Source organism: Leptodactylus fuscus, chromosome 4 (genome assembly GCF_031893055.1).
Source record: "Leptodactylus fuscus isolate aLepFus1 chromosome 4, aLepFus1.hap2, whole genome shotgun sequence".
NCBI classification, from domain to species: Eukaryota; Metazoa; Chordata; class Amphibia; order Anura; family Leptodactylidae; genus Leptodactylus; species Leptodactylus fuscus.
The window spans coordinates 51,238,026-51,257,729 of record NC_134268.1 but is presented as its reverse complement, the minus strand read 5'-3'; the positions used below and the strand labels follow the sequence as shown (position 1 = coordinate 51,257,729).

The 19,704-nt window shown below is 46.1% G+C and overlaps 1 non-coding gene across 1 annotated transcript; it reads left to right on the top strand.

The window, feature by feature from the left end:
* The first annotated feature begins 214 nt into the window (after window positions 1-214).
* On the top strand, window positions 215-296 carry TRNAS-CGA (transfer RNA serine (anticodon CGA)). The gene has a single exon. It is a non-coding gene; the product is annotated as a tRNA-Ser (tRNA).
* Window positions 297-19,704: the final 19,408 nt, after the last annotated feature.

Genomic DNA, 19,704 nt, shown 5'->3' with positions numbered 1-19,704 from the left:
TATATCTTTGCAGACCCCTGATTACAGGGTTAGTTGTCTGGGCAGGTTGCCTCACCTGCTTTGATTGTGGCTCCGCCCACTTCCAGCCGGCCAGAATTAAGAGGCTGGCTGGCCTGGTGTCAGAGACCTTCCTGCAGTATCTGCTGAAGGTGTGCGATTGTGGTGTTCATTGATCTTGAACTCTTTTCCAGTTTGCAAACTTTATTGGGAACCGGCTGTGATGGCCGAGTGGTTAAGGTTTTGGACTCGAAATCCAATGGGGTCTCCCCGCACAGGTTCAGATCCTGTTCACAGCGCCAGCCCGGCTAGCTCAGTCGGTAGAGCATGAGACTCTTAATCTCAAGGTCGTGGGTTCGAGTCGCACGTTGGGCGCCAAGTCACCTCGCTGTCCGGTCTACTGGACCTGGTAAGATTTACCCTTTTTTTAAAAGCTGGTATGATGTCATGGTGACAGTGTTGCATGGTCTATTATCTCTCTCTGTAGGATATGTCATCCTCTACTACCCCTCCTGGGGATGGTAGGAGGAAAACCTCTTCCAAGAGGAAACATCTTTCCTGCTTCGATTGCGACACACCGCTCCCTGATGGTAGGTAGCGGCTTGAAAGGTTGTGCCCTGCGGGGTACTACTGGTCCTATAATTTGCCTATTTTCAGGCTATGAGTGGGCCCGTTGTCGCGGGTGCAGAGGTCCTCCACCTGTGGAGCCCTCTCCCAGAGATATGATGGCCTGGGTCAAGGAGATGGTGAGTTTGGGCATCGCTTGGGTAAATAGTTTTTCCCTTGCTTGTACTCTCCTTTTTGTTTTGCAGGATGATTCCCTCAAAGGGATCCATTGCACCTTGTCTCAGCTCACCAGGAGACCATGCTCTGAGCTCCGTTCCTCGTCTCCCCCCCCCCCTTGTAACACCTGCGGGTGGCAGAGGATGATTCCTCCGAGGACGACTCAGTTATTCCAGCAGAACTGCGTTCCATTATGAACAAACGGGCAGGCTGCTGAAGTCCATCCGGTCTACAGTGGGCCGAGATGTTGACGGGGAAGCCTCCACGTCTGCCTCTGGGGGACATATTGCCTTCCATGCGGACGCCACGCTGACCGACCTTATGGCGCAGCAGTGGAAACAGCCAGAGAAAGGACATTCGCTTTCCAGGATCTTCAAGAGTTTGTTTCCTATTAACACTACCCAGTGGGATTCCTGGGGGCCTCCCCCGAAGGTGGATTTGGCCGTAGCAAAGCTGTCCCGCAGAACCCTGGTGCCCTTGGAAGATGGTTCAAATCTTCAGGACCCTCTGGATCGTAGGGCGGACTCCGTTCTGAAGAAGGTCTACTCAGCTTCCTCCGCGCAAGCCTCTGTGGCCATAGCCTCCTCTATGGTTGGTGACTTTTTGCGCAACCGCTTAGCCGCCTTGGAGCGGGATATAGACTTGGGCGTAGACAGAGATGAGATTCTGGCCTCTATGAAAAGAGTTCATAGGGCTGCAGATTATTTGGCGGAATCCTCCTGCCATCAATTAAAAATCTCCGCCAAATCTATGGCGTTGTCTACTGCGGCCCGTAGACCCCTTTGGCTAAAGCCTTGGCGGGCAGATTTTGCGTCTAAAGCAGCACTCTGTGCTCTCCCCTTTGAGCCGGGAAGGGTGTCTGGCCAAAGCTTAGACGCCATTATGGAGGGATTAGCTGAAGGTAGGGGAAGGTCCCTACCTCAAGCATCCAGGGGCAGACGTGCTCCCTCTAGAGGCAGAGGTTCTTCCTCTAATTATAGACGCCCTTCCCAACAACGGCGTTTTAGATATCGCCCTAGGGGAGCTGGTCGTGGCGCTTCCAAGGAGGACACCAAGAGGAAGCCTGAGTTTTGACGTGGGGCAGCTCCCTGTGGCCCCCCTTCCTGGGAGGACGTCTTTCCTCCTTTTCCAGAGCATGGTTCACCCATATCCAAGACCCATGGGTGTTGAAGATCATACAACACGGGTATCACATCGACTTTCATCTTCCACCTCCAGATCGGTTCGTTTCCACCCAAACTCTTCCACCTTCTCAGCAGGCCAGTCTAGAAGCCTTGGTTGCCGAATATGTTACCAAGGGCGCCCTGGAGAAGGTACCAGCCTCAGACCTCGGTCTGGGAGTCTACTCCCCCGTCTTTCTGGTCCCCAAGTTCACCGGGGGCTGGAGGATGATAATAGATCTGAGGTACCTCAATCGGTTTATCAGGAAGAGGTCATTTCGAATGGAAACCGTGGATTCCGTGGCTGTGTTTCTTCAGCCAGGAGAGGTGATGGTTACCCTCGATTTGAGGGACGCCTATCTACATGTCCCCATTGCTCATTTCCACAGGAAGTTCCTCAGGATTGCCGTCGCTATGGCCGGCCACAGGGAGCACTATCAATTCACAGCTCTGCCATTCGGCATCACATCCGCCCCACTGGTATTCACCAAGGTGATTTCTCCGGTCGCCGCGGCCCTCAGACTTCAGGGTCTTTTCATCGTCCCTTATCTAGACGACTGGCTACTGAAAGCTCAGTCTCCTGCTGCCCTCCTCCAGCAGCTCAACCTTGCCATCAACTTCCTACAGGAGTTAGGATTATCAATTGGGAGAAGTCCGAAATCGTTCCATCCACCTGAAGAAAATTCCTCGGATTTATAGTGGATTCAGAAGCGATGCAGATCTTCCTCTCCAGTCCAAGGAAGGAAAGAATCCAAGCCAGTGCACGATTCCTATTGCGCACTTGGCAGGTAACCATCCGGACCGCCATGAGAGTCCTGGGCCTGATGTCATCCTCGGCCAGGGCGGTGCCTTGGACTTTATGGCATTTGCGTCCCCTGCAGATGGAAGTGTTGAGAACCTGGAACAGGTCTCCACGGGGATTGCACAAGAAGATCTGCCTTTCTCCCGCTACCCGTCTTTCCCTCAGATGGTGGATACACCTGAAAGACGGAAGGTCCACGGTCCCGACAGTGTGGACCCTGTTGACAACAGATGCATCCCAGTGGGGATGGGGAGCCCATTGTCAAGACAAAACTGTACAAGGACGATGGAGATGTCCGGAGCTGGGGTCATCCAATCTCAAGGAACTCAGAGCAGTGTACCTGGCCCTAGTACACTTTGCCCCAGAATTGAAAGGCAAGTCTGTCAAAAACCGGTCAGACAATATGACGGTGGTAGTCTATATAAACAAACAAGGGGGCACCAGGTCACCAACCTTGCTGAGAGAGACGAATCTCATATTTGCCTAGGCGGAGAAGAATCTGGTCCAGTTATCCGCTGTTCACATAAAGGGCTCCCTGAACATAGTAGCGGATCAGCTGAGTCAGGGTATTACCGTATCAGGAGAATGGTCTCTCAATCCAGACGTATTTCAACAGATCGTCCAGAGATGGGGTCTCCCGGAGGTCGATCTTATGGCTACCCGACTCAACGCCAAGGTGGGGACCTTCTGCTCTCTGTACCAGGAGGACAATCCCTTGGCGGTGGATGCCCTGTCCATCCCATGGAGGTTCAGGCTGTTTTACATATTCCCTCCAATTCCAATCATACCGAAGGTATTGATAAAAATAAGACAGGACCAAGCCTCGGGAATAGCCATAATCCCGTTCTGGCCAAAAAGGGCTTGGTTTGCTCAGCTCATACAAATGAGTCACGGCATATATTGGAGGCTTCCCCCACTCCCAGACCTGGTAACCCAAGGAGAGCTGAGATGCCAGGATCTGAGGAGACTCAACCTGACAGCCTGGAGGTTGACCAGTCCCTATTGAGGAATAGAGGACTGTCACAAGCCGTCTTGAAGACCCTACCCAGCGCCAGAGCAGATTCGACTAACAGGAACTACCGTCGAATAGGTAACATCTTTAATGCCTGGTGTCTGCAGCATCAAGTGGACTCCACCGATCCCCCTACGGAGGCGATCCTGGACTTCCTTCAAGACGGACTAGACAGAGGTCTTGCTGCGGCCACACTCAAGGTACACGTAGCGGCCCTGTCCGCCTATCTGGGGAGGCGTTTGTCTCAGGATCCTTTAGTGAGCACCTTTATTAAAGGGGCAACTAGGCTGAGACCGGTGGTAAACACCCCTGTCCACCAATGGGACCTTATTCCGGTCCTGAACGCCCTATGTGGCCAGCCATTTGAACCTCTGGAAGAGGTCTCCCTCAAGTCGCTAACCGGCAAAATGGCGCTGCTATTGGCAGTCACACCTGCCAAACGCGTTAGTGAACTACAAGCTTTGTCCGCTGAGGAGCCATATACCACCTTTTTCTCTGACCATGTACAGCTTAGGTTCCTCCCTGGGTTTCGTCCCAAGGTGCCATCTGCTGTAAACAGGAACCAACTGATTTCCCTTCCAGTATTTTTTCCGTTCCCTTCTTCTGCTGAAGAAGAAAGATGGCACAAGCTGGATGTGGTTAGATGCCTGCAGATCTACTTGCAGCGCACTCGCCCCTTTATGTGGACTGAAAACCTGTTGGTCAGCTACACGGGGAAAAACAAGGGCGCCAAAGCCGCCAAAGCTACAATATCCCGGTGGGTTACCGAGACTATTAGAGTCGCCTATACCGCCCAAGGGCTGTCGGCTCCATCTTTCCTTCATGCCCATTCAACCAGGGCAGTGTCCACTTCACGGGCAGAAAGAAGTGCTTTGTCTGTGGACCAAATATGCGCAGCTGCCTCTTGGGCATCTGAATCCACCTTCATTTGGCATTACCGCCTGAAGGACCAAGTGGCAGATTCCACTGCCTTTGCCCTGACCAGTTTAAGTTCGGTCATGGGTTTGTCCCACCCATCTTGGGGACCTGCTTGCTATATCCCCACATTGTGCCGCTGTTGAGGACGACAGGGAACGAGTGATTATGAAGATAATCTTGTTTCCCTTAGTCCTAACAGCGGCACAAGATTTCCCACCCTGGGAATCATATCTTATGTATAAAACTGTATATAAATGTTATGGAGGTACTTTTGTATTTACACGCAGAGGGGAGGTTCTTGTGCCCTCTTATAGGGCCTGCCACGCATTTGATTGGCTAATTAAATATCCGCCTGTCCTACCAGCACACAGGGGCAGAAATACCCCACATTGTGCCGCTGTTAGGACTAAGGGAAACAAGATTATCTTCATAATCACTCGTTATAACCCTACAAGACTTCTCCCGAGCTGCACCACTTCTCTGGAATGCTCTATCCCGGACAATCAGATTAACTCCCAATTTCTACAGATTCAAGCGCAAACTAAAGACACATCTTTTCAGACAGGCCTATCACAATTCCTAACGTAAACCCTTCCGTACAGTAATTAGAATCCCTAAAATCATACCTCCTCTGTTCCCGCTCCCACATTACCCCACATAATGTGATTCATTTTCAGACTAAGCTAAGGATATGTCCAAGCACCATGAAAAAAAATGGCATTTTACAGTCACTGCAAGGCTGATATGGGATTCTAGCGAAACCCATCCTCACCTTGCGGAAAAATACGTGCAGCATAGATTCTGCGACTTCCATAACAGTTGCGGTTTTCAAAATTGCAGCATGTCAATTATATCTACAGAGATAGGTGGTTCCCCTATAGGTATAATGGAAGCAGAAAATCTACAGTTTTTCCTGCTGCTATTTTTTGCTGTAGGGCAAATGAGCATTTGTCACCATCTATTAATATTGAATGAGAAAAAAAGTATCTAGATTTCAGTCAGCTGTACACATGAACTGAGTGTTGGGTAAACAGTTGGATACCTATTTTTGACATGTTTAGAAAATGATGGGCAATATAAAAAGAAAGCACAAATTAAGTATATAATACAGTATAAATGGCAGATTCAAATACACTGGTCTATTTTTTCACGTTTGCACAGTAAACACTTGTCTGAAAATAGGCCAAAATATAATAATAATAATAATAATAATAATAATAATAATAATAATAATAATAATAATAATAATAATAAAAAATAATATATAATAAAAAACATATTCAGAAAAACCTAAGTGCGATAATTATTATCTCCATTTATATCAATTTATGAAACATAAAAATATTAAAGCAATGAAGACAAAGTCTCCATTAAAAGATGAAACAGTGATTTTAAACTATTGAGAACATGCAATGTGATCTGATAGTATAACCGGCTTCATTTAACAATTACTGCAGCGACCATTAACAGAAGAACAAAAAATGTACAGCAAATATCACATAAGAGGAGGTTCCTTGTAAATATAGAACATATTGAGATGAAAGAACTTACTTAGTAAGTATTGATAACAATCAAGAGTAAACACTGTGGAGGAGAAGGAGTCTTCCTTCCTGCAGGCACACCACTGAAGATGGAGTATTTCTTTTTCTAACTACTGAACTGTGTTGATTCTATCTATTGCCAAAGACTTAATAAGTAAATCACTTTTATATCGTAGCCAGAGTCTATGAAGATTGTTGCTATTGCTCCACCACAATGTTACAATTGCACTTAGTTTTCTAAATTTTGGTGCCTGATATTCTAATTAGATTCTCCTTTCAAGTGGGCAATTTTGGATTGGAGTAGACAAGGGTTCATAATTATGAAGTCTGACATTGTCCCCCTATGATTTGACGGTGTCAAAGAGCTCTTAATGATACCACCTTGTCTGCTTTTATCTGAGACCACCCACTTAAAGTAGAGAGCCTAATTTAGATATTGGATATGGAGAATTACAGAACTAGTTGGTCAGGAATGGAGGAGGTTAAAAAAAATTCCAAACAATCTACAGATAAAATATCCTCCCCTTGAAGCAATTCTCTGTACAGATGCAAAATAATGCAAGTGGACCCTTTGGAAATATCTGGATTTCTGCATTGATTACTAATAAAATAGTCTGATTGTTAATTAGGTCCAAATTATGTAACTAATGTCTCTAAAAACAGGAAATAGCTCACCAATTGGCAGTGGTTGATAAAAAAAATCATGTTCTGAGTGCAAAGAATCTCAAATTTTGGACTAGTGGACAAATGTAAGCATCCAGGATGAAAGTAGTTACAGTACTGAATGTTTGGTCCAGTTAAAACATATCTTTTATTCCTTCATTAAAAATAAATCTCACTGAGGTCAAACAGGATCTCTTGCGGCATTTCCTTACGGCCGCCAGGGCTGTCATACCTAGGCATTGGTGCAGTACTGCCTCGCCTTCTATGCTTGAATTTCTGCAGGAGCTTCTCCTTATTAAGAGAATGGAGGCCTTGGTTGCTGAGGACTCCCCGATCCCCTCCAGGTTTGACAGTGTATGGCGGCCCTGGGTCGTGTTTCAAGAATCCTCCGCATTTTCCTCCTCTTTCTCATGATATCATCCGGTCCTCCTTTTCCCCTCCTCTTTTTTCCCCTCCTCTTTTTTCCCCTCCTCTTTTTTCCCCGTGTTTCCTCTGTCTTCGATTCTTTGTCTGTCTTGTCCTTGTGTCTCCCCATGGTTGTCCTTTCCCCTGTGTCCCTTCCATCCATTACTGTTTTTGGTTGCCTCTGAGTTTTCACTTTACACTTGTTTCGCCTGATACAGATACCTTTGTAATGCGATGTATCTGGCCGATTGAGAGGTCCCTGATTGGCTTTTGCCACTATGAGGCCTGCGAGCCTCGGCCCTTTAGTTTCTTATTCTTGTTTATCCCTTTTCCCTTTAATAAAATTTGTTTAAACATAAAAATAAATTTCACACTGCGCTGATGTTCAGGTTGCTCAGACGCACGGCCAGTTGGTATTTGCAGAATCTTAGGCCCCAGAAGCTTAGAGTAAGATATAAATACTTCTACAATCTGAAATCAATAGCAGAATCCACAGAAAAATTCACAATGCAGGTCAAAACAAAAGTGGAATCAGAGTAAACTTATTCAGGCTTAGGTCAATCCGAGAGTTCACAGCTAACACCAATATCAGAAGGCAAGAGATTATCCGCTCAACAAGCCGAGGTCACTATAACAGCAAACATACAGGTATGAATAGCACACTAGAGCCTCACGAGCACATCGAAAAATAATAACAGGTACCCTTAAAGTAACAGTACCAAGCAATACTGCAGGGAGAGAATCTTAACATAATGGAGTTACAATGGCACATATGGTGGCAAACAAGCCTACCCAAAATATAAGCAACAAAAATAAAGATATTACACAAGCTAAAGTTTTCTCTGGATATCAAAAACATATCTTCCTATTCATACATGGTGAAAAAGCATTCCTTCCCGTATATGTATAGTGAAATAGCCAAGCCATGTCATGAACGATGCCACAAAAACTGTATACGGGCATGCACTGTGGGAATTACTTTTGCATTGCAATAACAAACATGAGTGCTGACCAGCATCCCCATATAATACAGTCACGGTAATATACACATATAATACAATGGCGTCATAAGATATTACGACAAGGTCTGTAATGTCATGTGGGAAAATAACTGTAATGGTGATGTATATAACTGTAGTAATGATGTATATAATGTAAGTATGTCATGAATTATGGAACCAAATTCACCAGTTTTGTAACAGAAATACAGAAAGGAAAGATCATGATTGTGAGCCAATAGGATATTATAATAATACACTAAACATTTTGGGCAACCCTATCTGCTTGAAACATTGCATTATATTGATCACTAGTAGAATACCCGCGGCTTTGTTCACGAAAACTATGTTAAATTGTTTGTTATGCTAGCTAACGTAAAATTTTCAGTGTCACATTGAAATTGACATTTTCAGAGCGCTACAGTAAAGCTTTTTTCCACTTTAATTTTTCAGCTCTTTGACACAATTTTGCGTTCTTAGCATTTGGATGAACTTGCCCAATAGATGGTTGTTTTTTTGGGCGGCATTTTAAAAAACAGTCCTTATTATTGTGAGCCTTTAGTATTCACCTGACACTGATAAGAGATGTAATAGGATGAATAGTAAATCCAGAGCAGCCCTCACACTGTATTACTATGACATCTCAGGTTAAGGGGATATTGTCACTCCTTAGGGGGAGACCACCATATAGGTGTGTGGAGACTTAGCAAGCCATTTGCACTCAACTGTGAGGGATCATGGGAAGAATATGCAAATCTGTCTCTCATGATGTTAATATAGGGAGACAGTGCTTCAGTCATGCAGCCCACTAGGGGGTGCTTCCTTTAACATCATGCCCAACCTTCCCAGAGGCCTTTACTGCAATGATGTAGGATTTTACCAAGTCATTCTCTCAGCCGAGGACAGCTGTTTCAATCTGATTGGATCTCTTCAGCCCGGCGCAGAGAAGACTAACTTGGCAGAGGTGAGAGGCTTCAGACCAGGTTAAGAGGATATTGTCACTCCTTAGGGAGAGACCACCATATAGGTGTGTGGAGACTTAGCAAGCCATTTACGCTCCATTGTGAGGGATCATTGGAAGAATATGCAAATCTATCTGTCATGATGTTAATATAGGGAGACAGTGCCTCAGTCATGCAGTAATGAAAATCGCCTCACAGGCAAACTTGTGGAGTTGCCCAAAGCAACCAATCAGAGCTCAGCTTTCACTTTACCTCAGCAGCTTCAGTGATGAAAGCTCCTGTATAGTAAGTAATAATGACAATTTTACAATTATTGCCTGACTACTATTGCTGGTCAGTAACACTTTATTTTTGTATCGCTGTGTTCACATTTACATGTTTATGTACATGTCTTGTTGATGCGCCTGCCTAGAGTGTGGCTGCATGTGTTTACAGCTGCTGAAACTAAACTGATCTTTCTCTATCCCGTCCTTTTTTCTTCACTTTTTTCTATTACTATAAGGAGTATTAGTATAAGAACTTACCATGGGCTGGAATTTGATGCAGAAACTCTTATAAAGAAATCCTTTTTGAGCCTTTTTGTCTGAAGCATGCCTCCACACAGACAAGGAAGACTGGTTTACACTAAGGAGACACTATTACACCTTAGAAGCATGCTGCAGGACAAGCTGGACAAGCATGCTCTTACCATCCCCCACGAACTAATAAGGAGACTTAGAAAACACAGAAAACGCGGAAAACGAGCCGGCATACTGAGACGCGAAGGAAGAAAACGCAAAAAGCATGTGATCCCATCCATCATTATGGGGAATGTGAGATCAATTGTGAATAAGATGGATGAACTGACAGCACTGACCAGACATCAACAGGAGTTTCGTGAGTGCAGTATGATGCTGTTTACAGAGACTTGGCTTACTGAAATCACTCCGGACATACTTGCCTCCGTGGAGGGCTTCAAACTTCTTCGGGCGGACAGAACACTGGAGAGCGGTAAGCGAATAGGCGGAGGAATTGCAATATTTGTCAATGAGAGATGGTGTAATCCAGGACATATTGTGGTTAAGAAACAATTGTGTGGAAAGGATATTGAACTGCTAGCCGTGGGCATGAGACCTTTTTACCTGCCAAGGGAACTATCACATGTTATTGTACTAGCTGCCTATGTCCCCCCCTCTGCTAAAGCTGACGCTGCCTGTGAAGTCCTCCATGCTGGTGTGATTGAGCTGCAATCATCTCACCCCCATGCCCTGCTCCTAGTGTCTGGAGACTTCAACCATGTCTCAGCATCCACTCTACCAGGCTTCACACAGTATGTAACCTGCCATACAAGAGACAACAAGACGCTGGACTTGCTCTTTGCCAATGTAAGGGATGCATATAACTCATCTGCCCTACCACCCCTAGGCAGATCAGATCACAACCTGGTACATCTGCGACCCACATACATTCCACTGGTGCGCAGAGAACCGGCGGTTACCCGTACCGTGAAGATTTGGTCAGAGGGAAGTGTCGAGTCTCTAAGGGACTGCTTTGATATAACTTTATGGGAAGTGTTTAAAGACTCATTTCCAGAGGACATTGAGGGACTCACACATTGCATAACGGACTACATTAATTTCTGTGTGGACAGCACGGTACCAACTAGGAAGGTGAGGTGTTTCTCCAATAACAAACCATGGATTAACTCTGAGATTAAAACTCTCCTCAAGCAAAAAAAGAGAATTTTTAGGTCTGGGGACAAAGATGGCCTGGGGGCGGTTCAGAAACAGCTGAGACAATTGATCAGAGAAGGGAAAGCCAACTACAGACGGAAGATGGAGCTACAGATGGGGGAGGGTAGAATCTCTGAGGTGTGGGACAGCCTTAAGGCAATTTCAGGACACAAGGAAAAGACAAGGCACCGAACAGTAGGGGACAGGAAGTGGCTTAACGAGCTTAATCTATTCTTCAATAGATTCGACTCCAAGCAAATGCTCCCTCCACCAGCATGTCAGCCAACCGCCCTCCCCTCACACACCAAGACCCAACCCCCACGGAACTGCGGTCAACTGCAATCTGACTATCTGATCCTGCAGGAGTCTCAAGTGTGTAAGGAAATGAAGAACATTAGAGCGAACAAAGCAGGGGGACCTGATGGTATAAGCGCAAGAGTTCTTAAAATGTGCAGTGACCAGCTGTGTGGTATTATAACGCACATGTACAATATGAGCCTGAAGCTGGGGGTGGTACCTCAACTGTGGAAAACATCTTGCGTGGTACCAGTCCCAAAGAAACCCAACCCGATGGGCTACAATGACTACCGACCTGTAGCACTGACATCACACCTAATGAAGGTCCTAGAGAGACTGGTCCTGACACACCTACGCCCCCTAGTGAGCTCCGCTCTGGACCCCCTCCAGTTTGCCTACCGGCCAGGCATTGGGGTAGATGACGCCATCATCCACCTTCTTCACAGAGCTCTCTCTCACCTGGAGAAACCCGGGAACACTGTGAGAATAATGTTCTTTGATTTCTCCAGTGCGTTCAACACCATTCAGCCAGGGCTACTGAGGGAGAAGCTGAACCTTGGTGGTGTGGACCATCACCTGTCCAACTGGATCCTAGACTACCTGACAAACCGCCCTCAGTATGTGAGAGCCCAGGACTGTGTGTCTGACACTGTGATCTGTAGTACGGGGGCACCTCAAGGTACAGTTCTTGCCCCATTCCTCTTCACACTGTACACTGCTGACTTCAGGCACAACTCATCCAGCTGTTACTTACAGAAGTACTCCGATGACTCTGCTATAGTCGGCCTTATCACTGATGGCGATGATAGGGAATACAGAGACTTAAACCGGGATTTTGTTGAATGGTGCCAGCAGAACCAGCTCAGGATTAATGCTGGGAAGACCAAGGAGATGGTGGTGGACTTTAGTAAACGGAGAGGTGCTCCGACCCCGGTGGAGATCCAAGGAACATGTATTGAGATAGTCAGGACCTATAAGTACCTGGGCGTGCTCCTCAATAATAAACTAGACTGGGCTGATCACCTGGAGGCGCTGCACAGAAAGGGCCACAGCAGACTCTACCTGCTCAGGAGGCTGAGGGCCTTCGGAGTCCAGGGGACACTTCTTAGGGCCTTCTTCAACTCTGTGGTTGCCTCAGCCATCTTTTTCGGTGTGGCCTGCTGGGGAAGCAGTATATCAACCAGGGACAGAAATAGACTTGACAGGCTGATCAGGAGGGCCAGCTCTGTCCTGGGGAGCCCCTTGGACCCAGTACAGGTGGTGGGTGACAGAAGGATACTGTCTGTGGTGACCTCCATGCGGGAGAACAAATCCCACCCCATGTATGGGACCCTGATGGGACTTGGCAGCACTGTAAGCGACCGTCTGCTTCACCCCAAGTGTGAGAAGGAGCGCTATCGCAGGTCCTTCCTTCCAACCGCGACCAGGCTGTATAATCTACATCAGACCAAACGAAGAGCTCTCCGCACAGAGAACTAATGATTATGAGGGTGACCATGAGGTCTTCCTCTTTCTCTTCTGTTTTTCCTTAGCTGCCATGGACTCCTAGTATATCTTCTCTTCTAAGCTTATCTGTGTCTACGTCTGTAACATATTACTCTGTATTATCCTGTATCTGTATTACTATGCTGCTGTAACACGCTGAAATTTCCCCAAGGTGGGACTATTAAAGGATTATCTTATCTTATCTTATCTTATGTTTGTCACTTACGCACGGTCCTTCCGACGATTAATGCCAAATCTGTTGCTGTTCTTCTGGTATCCTATGATGGAAGACAGCAATGGACATCAACAACGGTAGTGTGAACTCTCCCTGAGTGAATCTATTACAGTATGTAATAATGTATTGTATTTTGTGGTTGTCTATCACGTGTGGATCTCAGTACGAGTCCTTGGGAAATTGGATCCATGATTGCAAAATATGAGTGTACTACCTGTCCATTGAAGTAACAATCCTAAGGATAGGTCCTCAGTAGAGATGAGCGAGTAGTGAAATATTCAAAATTCGATTCGAGTAGACCTCAATATTCAACTATTCGTTCGAATATCGAATCCCATTATAGTCTATGAGAAAAACATTCTCTTTCAGGGAAACCAAAATTCGGCCAATTGGCGTCAAGAAGTCCACAATGACACCTCAGGAAATGATGCCAACACCTCTGGAATGCAACTGGGACAGCAGGGGAAGCATGTCTGGGGGCATCTAATACGCCCAAGTCCCAGGATTATTGCTGCTGCTACTACTGATTTAGCCAGCCAATGACTGTATATGATTTTTTTCAATGCCTACGTTGACCTACTTCCTGTCCCACCTCCACTGCATAGTTATTGGTGTATAAAAAGCGCCAGGAGAGGTGGAAGGGGAATCAAATTTTTACTGCGTTCACTGCATGGTATTCGACTGAGTACGAGTATTTTTGAATACCGTAGTATTCGATCGAATGCCTACTCAATCGAATACTACTCGCTCATCTCTAGTCCTCAGTAATAAAGTCCTGGGTAATGCCTTTCATTTACTAATATTTCTCTTAATATGGGTGGAATTAAATGAGCACATTGGTAGTTCAGGGTAATTCCATGTAGATGGTCCCACTTGATCTGCCCTATGATCCCATTACTGTAAGGCAACTCTACTATCCTCTATGCCAAATGATGTCAATAATACAAATATGTTACTTCTTTAAAATTAATATACATTTCTATGAGACAGGTAATAGAAAAAGATTAGAGATGAGCGAACAGTGTTCTATCGAACTCATGTTCGATCGGATATTAGGCTGTTCGGCATGTTCGAATCGAATCGAACACCGCGTGGTAAAGTGCGCCATTACTCGATTCCCCTCCCACCTTCCCTGGCGCCTTTTTTGCTCCAATAACAGCGCAGGGTAGGTGGGACAGGAACTACGACACCGGTGACGTTGAAAAAAGTAGGCAAAACCCATTGGCTGCCGAAAACATGTGACCTCTAATTTAAAAGAACAGCGACACCCAGCTTCGCGTCATTCTGAGCTTGCAATTCACCGGGGACGGAGGTTTCCGTCCAGTTAGCTAGGGCTTAGATTCTGGGTAGGCAGGGACAGGCTAGGATAGGAAGGAGAAGACAACCAACAGCTCTTATAAGAGCTAAATTCCAGGGAGAAGCTTGTCAGTGTAACGTGGCACTGACGGGCTCAATCGCCACAACCCAGCTTTCCCAGGATCCTGAATGGAATACACTGACAGTGTATTCCCGTATACCCCATATATACACCCCAAATCCCCATTCCAACGGTGTGCCCCCCCCACCTTCACCCCAGAAATACCCTGCAAGTCCCCTAGCAATAGAATTGGGGCTATATACACCCACTATTTTTGCTACTGCCATATAATGCCATTGTCTGACTGGGAATTCAAAGAATATATTGGGGTTACGTGCACCCACAATTTTTGCTACTGGTATATAGTGCCATTGTCTGACTGGGAATTCAAAGAATATATTGGGGTTACAAATACCTTCATTTCTTGCTACTGGTATATAGTGCCATTGTCTGACTGGGAATTCAAAGAATATATTGGGGTTATAAATACTCTCATTTCTTGCTACTGGTATATAGTGCCATTGTCTGACTGGGAATTCAAAGAATATATTGGGGTTACAAATACCCTCATTTCTTGCTACTGCCATATAGTGCCATTGTCTGACTGGTAATTCAAAGAATATATTGGGGTTACGTGCACCCACAATTTTTGCTACTGGTATATAGTGCCATTGTCTGACTGGGAATTCAAAGAATATATTGGGGTTACAAATACCCTCATTTCTTGCTACTGCCATATAGTGCCAGTTTCTGACTGGTAATTCAAAGAATATATTGGGGTTATAAATACCCTCATTTCTTGCTACTGCCATATAGTGCCAGTTTCTGACTGGGAATTCAAAGAATATATTGGGGTTATAAATACCCTCATTTCTTGCTACTGGTATATAGTGCCATTGTCTGACTGGGAATTCAAAGAATATATTGGGGTTATAAATACCCTCATTTCTTGCTACTGGTATATAGTGCCATTGTCTGACTGGGAATTCAAAGAATATATTGGGGTTACAAATACCCTCATTTCTTGCTACTGGTATATAGTGCCATTGTCTGACTGGGAATTCAAAGAATATATTGGGGTTATAAATACCCTCATTTCTTGCTATTGGTATATAGTGCCATTGTCTGACTGGGAATTCAAAGAATATATTGGGGTTACAAATACCCTCATTTCTTGCTACTGCCATATAGTGCCAGTTTCTGACTGGTAATTCAAAGAATATATTGGGGTTATAAATACCCTCATTTCTTGCTACTGCCATATAGTGCCAGTTTCTGACTGGGAATTCAAAGAATATATTGGGGTTATAAATACCCTCATTTCTTGCTACTGGTATATAGTGCCATTGTCTGACTGGGAATTCAAAGAATATATTGGGGTTATAAATACCCTCATTTCTTGCTACTGGTATATAGTGCCATTGTCTGACTGGGAATTCAAAGAATATATTCGGGTTACAAATACCCTCATTTCTTGCTACTGCCATATAGTGCCAGTTTCTGACTGGTAATTCAAAGAATATATTGGGGTTACGTGCACCCACAATTTTTGCTACTGGTATATAGTGCCATTGTCTGACTGGGAATTCAAAGAATATATTGGGGTTACAAATACCCTCATTTCTTGCTACTGCCATATAGTGCCAGTTTCTGACTGGTAATTCAAAGAATATATTGGGGTTATAAATACCCTCATTTCTTGCTACTGCCATATAGTGCCATTGTCTGACTGGGAATTCAAAGAATATATTGGGGTTATAAATACCCAAATTTCTTGCTACTGGTATATAGTGCCATTGTCTGACTGGGAATTCAAAGAATATATTGGGGTTACAAATACCCTCATTTCTTGCTACTGGTATATGGTGCCATTGTCTGACTGGGAATTCAAAGAATATATTGGGGTTACAAATACCCTCATTTCTTGCTACTGGTATATAGTGCCATTGTCTGACTGGGAATTCAAAGAATATATTGGGGTTACAAATACCCTCATTTCTTGCTACTGCCATATAGTGCCAGTTTCTGACTGGTAATTCAAAGAATATATTGGGGCTACGTGCACCCACAATTTTTGCTACTGGTATATAGTGCCATTGTCTGACTGGGAATTCAAAGAATATATTGGGGTTACAAATACCCTCATTTCTTGCTACTGCCATATAGTGCCAGTTTCTGACTGGTAATTCAAAGAATATATTGGGGTTATAAATACCCTCATTTCTTGCTACTGCCATATAGTGCCATTGTCTGACTGGGAATTCAAAGAATATATTGGGGTTATAAATACCCTCATTTCTTGCTACTGCCATATAGTGCCAGTTTCTGACTGGTAATTCAAAGAATATATTGGGGTTATAAATACCCTCATTTCTTGCTACTGCCATATAGTGCCATTGTCTGACTGGGAATTCAAAGAATATATTGGGGTTATAAATACCCTCATTTCTTGCTACTGCCATATAGTGCCATTGTCTGACTGGGAATTCAAAGAATATATTGGGGTTACAAATACCCTCATTTCTTGCTACTGGTATATAGTGCCATTGTCTGACTGGGAATTCAAAGAATATATTGGGGTTACAAATACCCTCATTTCTTGCTACTGGTATATAGTGCCATTGTCTGACTGGGAATTCAAAGAATATATTGGGGTTACAAATACTCTCATTTCTTGCTACTGGTATATAGTGCCATTGTCTGACTGGGAATTCAAAGAATATATTGGGGTTACAAATACCCTCATTTCTTGCTACTGGTATATAGTGCCATTGTCTGACTGGGAATTAAAAGAATATATTGGGGTTACAAATACCCTCATTTCTTGCTACTGCCATATAGTGCCAGTTTCTGACTGGTAATTCAAAGAATATATTGGGGTTACGTGCACCCACAATTTTTGCTACTGGTATATAGTGCCAGTTTCTAACTTGGAATTCAAAATGCGCAAGGCTCCCGGAAAGGGACGTGGACGAGGGCGAGGTCGGGGGAATGGTTCTGGGGAGCAAGGTAGCAGTGAAGCCACAGGGCGTCCCGTGCCTACTCCTGTGGGGCAGCAAGCATTGCGCCACTCCACAGTGCCAGGGTTGCTTGCCACATTAACTAAACTGCAGGGTACAAACCTTAGTAGGCCCGAGAACCAGGAACAGGTCTTGCAATGGCTGTCAGAGAACGCTTACAGCACATTGTCCAGCAGCCAGTCAGACTCTGCCTCCTCTCCTCCTATTACCCAACAGTCTTGTCCTCCTTCCTCCCAAAATTCCCAAGCTTCACAGAACAATAACCCCAACTGTCCCTGCTCCCCAGAGCTGTTCTCCGCTCCTTTCATTGTCCCTCAACCTGCCTCTCCACGTCACGATTCCACGAACCTAACAGAGGAGCATCTGTGTCCAGATGCTCAAACACTAGAGTCTCCTCCATCTCCGTTCGATTTGGTGGTGGATGACCAGCAACCCACCCTCATCGACGATGATGTGACACAGTTGCCGTCAGGGCATCCAGTTGACCGGCGCATTGTGCGGGAGGAGGAGATGAGACAGGAGTTGGAAGAGGAAGTGGTGGATGATGAGGACACTGACCTGACCTGGACAGGGGGAATGTCAAGCGGGGAAAGTAGTGTGGATGTTGAGGCAGGTGGAGCACCAAAAAGGGTAGCTAGAGGCAGAGGCAGAGGTCAGCAGCTTAGGCGAAGCCAGGCCACACCCGGAATCTCCCAAGATGTTCCAGTTCGTACCCAGCCCCGAAAAACTCCCACCTCGAGGGCACGTTTCTCGAAGGTGTGGAGTTTTTTCAAGGAATGCGCTGAGGACAGATATAGTGTTGTCTGCACAATTTGCCTCTCGAAATTGATTAGGGGCTCTGAGAAGAGCAACCTGTCCACCACTTCAATGCGCCGTCATTTGGAATCCAAGCACTGGAATCAGTGGCAGGCAGCAACGGCAGAACAAAGGCCGCCTGCCGTTCACGCCACTGCCACTGCCTCTGCCACTGCCTCTGCCTCTGCCACTGCCACTGCTGACTGTGCTGGCGATGCACTCCAGAGGACGAGCCAGGACACCACTTCATCTGCCTCCGCCACTTTGTTGACTTCTCCCTCATCCTCCCCTGTTCCTGTCTTATCTCCTTCTCCTGCACCATCAAAGGCACCATCAGGCGCTTCTTTACAACAACCCACCATCTCTCAGACATTGGAGCGGTGGCAGAAATACACTGCTAACCACCCACACGCGCAAGCCTTGAACGCCAACATCGCTAAACTGCTGGCCCAGGAGATGTTGGCGTTCCGGCTTGTTGAAACTCCCGCCTTCCTGGACCTGATGGCAACTGCGGCACCTCGCTATGCCGTCCCTAGCCGTCACTACTTCTCCCGGTGTGCCGTCCCCGCCTTGCACCAGCACGTGTCACTCAACATCAGGCGGGCCCTTAGTTCCGCGCTTTGCACAAAGGTCCACTTGACCACGACGCGTGGACAAGTGCATGCGGACAGGGACGCTACATTTCACTGACGGCACACTGGGTGAATGTAGTTGAGGCTGGGACTGCTTCCCAAACTGGCCCGGTGTACCTCGTCTCCCCGCCTAACATTCCTGGCAGGGACACGAGAAGAACACCCCCCTCATCCTCCTCCTCCACCGCCTCCTCCTCTGCCACCGCCTCCTCCTCTGCCACCGCCTCCTCCTCCGCTGTTAGATTGACCCCAGCTACGAGTTGGAAACGTTGCAGCACTGGCGTTGGTAGACGTCAGCAGGCTGTGCTGAAGCTGATCAGCTTGGGGGACAGACAGCACACTGCCTCCGAGGTGAGGGATGCCCTCCTCGATGAGACGGCAATATGGTTTGAGCCGCTGCACCTGGGCCCAGGCATGGTCGTTTGTGATAACGGCCGGAACCTGGTAGCAGCTCTGGAGCTTGCCGGACTCCAACATGTTCCATGCCTGGCCCACGTCTTCAACCTAGTGGTGCAACGTTTCCTAAAGAGCTACCCCAATGTTCCAGAGCTACTGGTGAAAGTGCGGCGCATGTGCGCCCACTTTTGCAAGTCGACAGTAGCCGCTGCTAGCTTAAAATCTCTCCAGCAACGCCTTCATGTGCCACAACACCGGCTTTTGTGCGACGTCCCCACACGCTGGAACTCAACATTTCAGATGTTGAATAGAGTGGTTGAGCAGCAGAGACCTTTGATGGAATACCAGCTACAAAACCCTAGGGTGCCACAAAGTCAGCTGCCTCAGTTTCACATCCATGAGTGGCCATGGATGAGAGACCTTTGTGACATCCTACGGGTCTTTGAGGAGTCCACAAGGAGGGTGAGCTCTGAGGATGCGAAGGTGAGCCTTACAATCCCGCTCTTGTGTGTTCTGAGAGAATCCCTGATTGAC